General features: G+C 44.1%; 1 long non-coding RNA gene across 1 annotated transcript; it reads left to right on the forward strand.

The window, feature by feature from the left end:
* Window positions 1-2,294, forward strand: LOC147798106 (uncharacterized). The gene is made up of 2 exons (XR_015426515.1): window positions 1-515; window positions 726-2,294. It is a non-coding gene; the product is annotated as an uncharacterized LOC147798106 (long non-coding RNA).
* Window positions 2,295-6,849: the final 4,555 nt, after the last annotated feature.

Consider the following 6,849-nt stretch of genomic DNA (forward strand, 5'->3'; position numbering starts at 1 on the left):
CCACTGATTTGACGCACGCCTTGCTTATTGTCTATTTTGTACGGTTTGTCCTACGTAGCAGTAGAAACAGGACATGTCGACAACTCAACACAAATGGAGTCAAAAGGGGAATATACTTTTACGATGAGGGTCGACGGTCCGAGAGAACTTTCACAGATCGACATAGAGGTCAAGTGCCCTATCTCTTTACTCGCTTATTTTTCTCTTGCGGGCCTTGGCATAGCACGCCGTTTCTTCTTAGGCAGCCAGTACGGTGAAAAGTCCTAGCAAGCCAAGAAAGGAGGCAACTCCAATGACAATGGCTATGACGTTTGATGGACTGGCCGGAGGTGTTGTTTGCTCGTCGGCAGTCCCCGGTTGTACACCCGATGTCTTCGTTACCTGATTATCTGCTGTCGTGTGCTCTCCACCCGGTGTCGTGGGAGAGGCAGTCGCTGTGGTTTGCTCATGTGATCACCCATAGTCGATTGCGTCAACTGGACTGAAGACTTTGCAATAGTTGCTATTGTTGTTAGGTGGATGCCCTGGCAAATTTTTTTTCCAAAACCAAAGAATTTAGCCAGCGATATACTTATAATCTCAAAACTTAAAACCCACACTATCCAAACACCGAAACTGAGCACTTTGGTCGTAAAGAGACTGCATCATTTCCATTGCCTGTATTTTTTTTTACTTAGGCCTACCTTGTAGTTGTCAAGTACCATGGTCCTCCATTATTTCGGCAGGCACAAAATGGCGGCCGGGATGCGAAGCTTGAGTACACACATACATCACCACGACCAAGTCCTTCGTAGAAACACACAACTGCATCGCCGTATAAGCAATACGGAGTTTGTCTTCTGTATAACTCATCAACACCGAAACTGCAGTGGTATGGAATGACAGAGCCAAGGCAAGACGAAAACATCTGTTTAGTGGGATATTTGGACGGACTGTATAGGTGTAGCCTATAGTCGCAGGGATGCATCAGGATTTGTGGAGTCCTACTGATCTAGTTGAAGAGAATTAGGCGCGTGAATCGAACGGTCAAATCAAGGCAGAACTGCATGGAATGTATAGTTTCTGCACCACGTGATGTCTACAGCAAAAGGTCACAGTTTATAAGAAGAGGAAGGGAAACATTACTTACCTGTCGGGCAGACCAGAGCCACTGGGTTCTGACAAATCGAATTGCAGATGGTTCTTCCTAGAGAGCCTCTCTACATTGGTCACTGTGTAACGATAATGACCAGAAAAAATTCACCCGAGAAATTCATTCATTGCATCGACCACTTGTGGCGGGAAAGGACAACCATGCCAATGATGGCGGGGGGTGGGGAGAGCTGTAGCTGTTCATTGCAGAACTAACATGTTCCCATGCCAAAACTGTGTGCTAGTAAGCTTTCTTGTATTACCTCAGTGGACCCCGTTCAATTCTAACAATGACGTGGACGATTCCCTATTCAATTTCTTTATTCTCTCTGTTTTTTTGCACCTGCACTGCCGCTATTATAAACACTATACCTTGCGGAATCATCAGTTCTAGTTTGGTTCAAAACACTTGTGTATGAATATTGTGATGAAGGGCTGATGCGACCAGCCATTTCTCCTAATCAACGTGTGTGGACACATCCTCCGCTACAAATTCATGCAGAAATCTGGCCCTACGCCGACGCCACACTCCTAGAAACACTTAGAGCTGACCGAGCTATACTTATGATGAATATCGATTATCCCGGAACAGATTCTTCCGTCTGATGATATCAGATGTACCCCCACCTAAGTTGCTTTGAAGTCTGAACTAGTTGCAACCAATATCCATGATGGCGGCATATACAGCCAAACAGATGGCGGTTACACAGTAATAAAACAGATGCTGTTAATGATTATTAGGCCTACGATTCGGTAAAACATTTTCCGCACTGACCTAGGCGTTCGGGTTTTTGATGGGTTGCTCATCGACCTTCAGAGAAACCAGAATATCGTAATTACCGTTTTTATTATTTGGTTTATTATTATCATGAATCGCAGCAACAGCTTAATTAAACATGATTTACAATTTAAAAGGTCTTAAAAGAAGAGTATATTACAGACAGTGCATTAGATTAAGAAAAAATATAGCTACATCAAACATATGAACTACAAAAGACTAATTACAAAAAATTAAAATCCACTAAAAACGTATCACACGTGAAGAGTTAAATGGCAAGTTACCATTTAAGCAACATAATTAAAAACAGACCATAAGACACACAGTTCACGACTAAGCATTATTGAGCAAGTGAATAAGATATCGGATTTTGATATATCACAAACGAATGGGTAAAGATTCATTGTTATTTCCTGAGAATTTGTCAAAACTAAGCAGCTTTCTTCATAATGGTGGAAATACCCTGGTGGAATGATGATTTCTTTTCGCTTCAGCCATACTGATTAGCACAGACTGTTATAATCTCCTCCATAGGGTAAAGGCCATGTAACGTCGACCCACCAGGGCGCCCTCATTTATTCGGTCACAAAAGCCAGGTGAAGATTCGCGCATGTTATACTTTCATGTCAACTGTCAGCTCACTATTTGACCCGCTGGGATTTCTCGCAGCATTCGCCCATACAACCAAGATCTTACTTCAGGATGTCTGCTGCAAAGGGCTACGATGGGACAAGAAGATCGAAGAGCGAAAATTTCTCAGGTGGAAGCGCTGGTTGGACGATTTGCCAAGGTTGGAAGCTCTCGCCATTAATTAACAGGGGAGTTAGACGGCACAGCAGTCAGTCAGCTGCACTTCTTTTCAGACTCCTCGGAGCTTGGATACACAGCTTTTGCCTATCTGCGGACAGTGGATGGTACAGGAAGTGCTACGTGTTCTTCCATCGCGGGGAAGGCAAGGCTGTGCCCCAAGAAGTCCACATCCATCCAGCGCTTGGAGGTAACAGCGGCTATTCTCTCAGTCCAGCTTAGCAAGATGGTTCAAGAAGAACTTAGATTGCGCATTACCGATGTCGTCTTCTAGACTGACTCAATTTCAGTTCTGCAATACATAAGGAATGAAAATAGGCGCTTCCGCACCTTCGTGGCAAATCGAGTTGCAAGAATCCAAGATGCCACTGCACTGATGAGTCACAGTGACGCTTCGTTTACTCGGAGTCAAACCTGGAAGATGAGGGATCCAGGGGAATGAGTGCTCACAAGATGATCAAAGAAGGCCGCTGGCTGAAGGGGCCACAGTTCTCGATATTGAATGAGGATCACTGGCCAATTCCTCCAGTTATTTTGCAGGGGACTGTACCAGTCCCAACTGAAGTCCCGCCAGTAAATGATGCACTTGAAGGGGATCCTGAAGTCAAGAAAGTTGTGACCCGGACAGCCTTAGTGTGTGAGAAGCCAAGGATCGACAAATTCCTTATCAAGTATTTGTCATGGGACCGACTAGACTAGACTAGACTAGACTACCTTCACATCAAGGGGAGGGCAAGAGGAGAGACCCTGAAGCAGTGAAGTCTTACATTGGAAGAGTACCAGGCTGCATAATGGGGAATAATTCGGTATGTGCAGCATCAAGCATTCCCCAAGGAGATAGATGCTCTTGCCTCACAGAGCTAGAGGCAAGGTCGTGCCAACAGCGAAAGGAAATGCAAGGGGCAAGAGTCCTCTCTCCACAGGATACAACCTGTTTTGATGGGTGACATCTTGCGAATAGGTGGTCGCCTCAGAAATGCGCCAGTTGATGATGAGAACAAGCATCCAATCATTCTATCTAGCAACCACAAGGTGACAGAGCTGATTATCATACATCATCACTTGCAGGTTGGTCACTCTGGTGTAGGAATAACATGGTCGTCGCTGAGGGAATGGTTCTGGGTCATCAGAGGTGGTGCAACTGTCAGACGTACCATTGGCAATTGCTTTGAGTGCAAGAAGAGAAATGCTCCGCTGAGACATCAGTTCATGGCAGACCTAGCAGCAGCTAGAGTAACACCAGATGATCCACATCAGTGGGAGTTGACTATTTTGGGCCCATCTACGTGAAATAAGGATGTTGTTGTGTTTAAACGACACAGGTGTGTTTGCACGTATTTATCCACCTTGAAGTTGCTCATTCTCTCGACACTGATATTTTCATCAATGCACTTTGACGATTAAAAAGGGGCAAACCATAGATAATAATGAGTGACAATGGGACAAATTTCATCAGGGGAGAGCTCGAGCTGAGAGAGAGTTTTTACAAGCTGAACCAGCAGAAGGTCAGCGACCCTCTACTGCAGAAAGCTATAAAGAGGCGATTTAATCCTCCAGCAGCAAGACATAGGGGTGTTGTATGGGAGAGAACGATACGATCTGCACGCAAGTGATGGCCGATGAAATTTTGCTTACCTTGATGGCAGAGGTTGAGGCAATTCTCAGTGCGAGGCCGCTGACCCCGCTGAGTTCTGGTCCAGGTTACAGTTAGCATCTGACACCGAATCATTTGTTGCTGTTGTGGGTAGTCCTAGGTTTCTTCCAGGTTTGTTCCAGAAGGAAGATGCATCGCCGTCGACGCTGGCGTTAAGTTCAGTATTTGGCTGATCAGTTTTGGAGACGCTTGGTGCTTGAGTAGGCCTACCTGCCTTTGTTGCAACTTCATCAGAAGTGGACCCAGCGGGAACAAAATCTTCAAGTTGGAAATCTGGTCCTGGTGGCTGATGAGAATGTGTCTCGCGGTCGTTGGCCTTTGGGAAGAATCAGCCAAACCTACCCAGACCATGAGGGCAGCGTCTAATGGAGAGCTACCTGAGACGACCGATCACCAAGCTGTGCCTCGTAGATTGTGCCAAGAACTAAGCCTGAGCTTTCAAGCTGTGTCAGGATGTTACATGAGGTTTTGGAAATGAACATCTTACCAGCTGATTCATTGGGGCTGGGAATGTAACGTTGACCTGCCAGATTTGTAATTATCATAGTTTTGATAGGATGCCCCATTTATTCAGTCACAAGATTCAGGCCAAGGGCCGCGCATGTTATACTTTCTTGTCATGGTTGAAAAGGGTTAACGTTAATTTCCAGAAACAGGTGTAATTTCCCCCGCTCGACACAATCGGTATGTATTAGGTCCAAAATGTTAGAAATCATAAAATATAAACCTTGAAGAGTTCAATTCAAGTGTACTTGGGGCATTTAGCGAGGTTAAAGGTGTAAATTTGGATGAATATTTGGGCATAGAATCAGACTTTATTGGAGAGCTTTAAAGTGTAGTGTACACGTATAGGGTTGAAATCTCGGTTTGTTAGATTGTTGGTTTATTACAGTGAACCACACAACTGCACAACCACGTACACCTTATGACAGTGGTTATACTAACATCATTTGAAGTGGAAAAATAAACAGATAAAGAGTTTGGACAGTCATATTTTCCCATGTTGTAAGCTTAAGTCCACTTTGTGGAATGGCATCTGACGCTTACAGATTAAATGTTTAATTTACATAGTTATCCAAGGTTCGTCACGAGTGAAATGTAAGTTTTCAGATAAGGAAGTGTCTTGTCTGTCAATACGGGCGATTCACAACAGTGCGCCTCTAAGAGTTTGCAAAGCGTTGGCCAACCACAATGCGCGAAATCTGTCGACTCAATGCGGGTTTGGAAAGGGTCGACAGATTTTGCAAACCAACAGCGGCAGAAAGGTTTTAACTTAAAAGTCTGTGGGGGGGGGCAAGACCAAGATCTTGAATATTAATGCTCTGGTATTGTCCAATCAAAATCACGACTTGCAGCTCATTCATCCCGCATTGACCAGTCATGTTCATTTTCAGCCTGTGGAGTGACTGGTGCCCTTAAAAAGACAAGTAAGTGTAATTTCTTCTTCTTAAAACATTTGAAAACTTGATGAGTTGATGAGGAGATACATAAAAACATTTACATGTAGTAGAAAAATGTAATTTGATTTCTGACTGATTCACTTCCCCCATAGGGTTGTGCACAAAATACATTTCTTGTTTGTCATCCAAACTCATAGTGCATTGCGAACGTCAAAAGGGTTATTAATGATATTCTGCGCGATAACACGATTTTAACATAGGGTTTGCCAATTAAAAAGATGAAATAGAGCAGTTAATTTTTGGACACTCGCTCGACCGTCGATGAATCACTTCGCGTGTAGTGAGAATACGTGTGGCATGGTGGAAACACTGGGCGATATCACAAATATATCGCGCTGGGAAAACACGTTGAGACAAATCAGTAATCTCGCCAAGTATGACGTCACGGATTGACTTGCCAGCTTGAATGCCTCCTCGTCTTGGGCTGTTGTTATTGTGGAGAGTCAGCATACTGAGCAGTCACCATATCGAGCAGTTTTCAGCTTCGCCACATATCACGCTGCATAACAATTTCCGTCATTGCCGTCGCAGTCATTGCTATCTGTGTAAATACGGGTGATTAATTAACAATGCAGTACATGCGTCACCAAGAGGCTGTCATGGAGACGCCAATTTTCACAGTGCATTAAAGTGGTCAATATCAGGCATAATTTCCCCTCCTGTGAAGCACTTTTGAATAATGCTATACTGAATTCCGAGTATCTTTATTTTAACATCATTGGTATGCTTGCTTGATATCATTTTGCAACAAGAGTAATCATGGCAGAACTCAGGGTAGAGATCATTTGCACTAAACGTCAACTTTCCCCACAATACTTTGCTGCCCTCCCATCTGTGATGCCATGCCTTGTCCGAGTTGCGAGTGTTGGGGCTTCGTCTTTTGCCATTACCCTTTGCCATTAATGGCATTTGAATTGACACCACGTAGATTACAGTGTCTTTTGGGGGGATACGGTCTGGGGTCAAACATTACGGAGGAAAATGTCGTCAAGAAATTAATCTAAAAACAAGCTTAAGAC

The sequence above is a fragment of the Acanthaster planci genome, linkage group LG09 (genome assembly GCF_054643075.1).
Source record: "Acanthaster planci isolate LZ-2023a linkage group LG09, COTS_SCS, whole genome shotgun sequence".
Taxonomy (NCBI): Eukaryota; Metazoa; Echinodermata; class Asteroidea; order Valvatida; family Acanthasteridae; genus Acanthaster; species Acanthaster planci.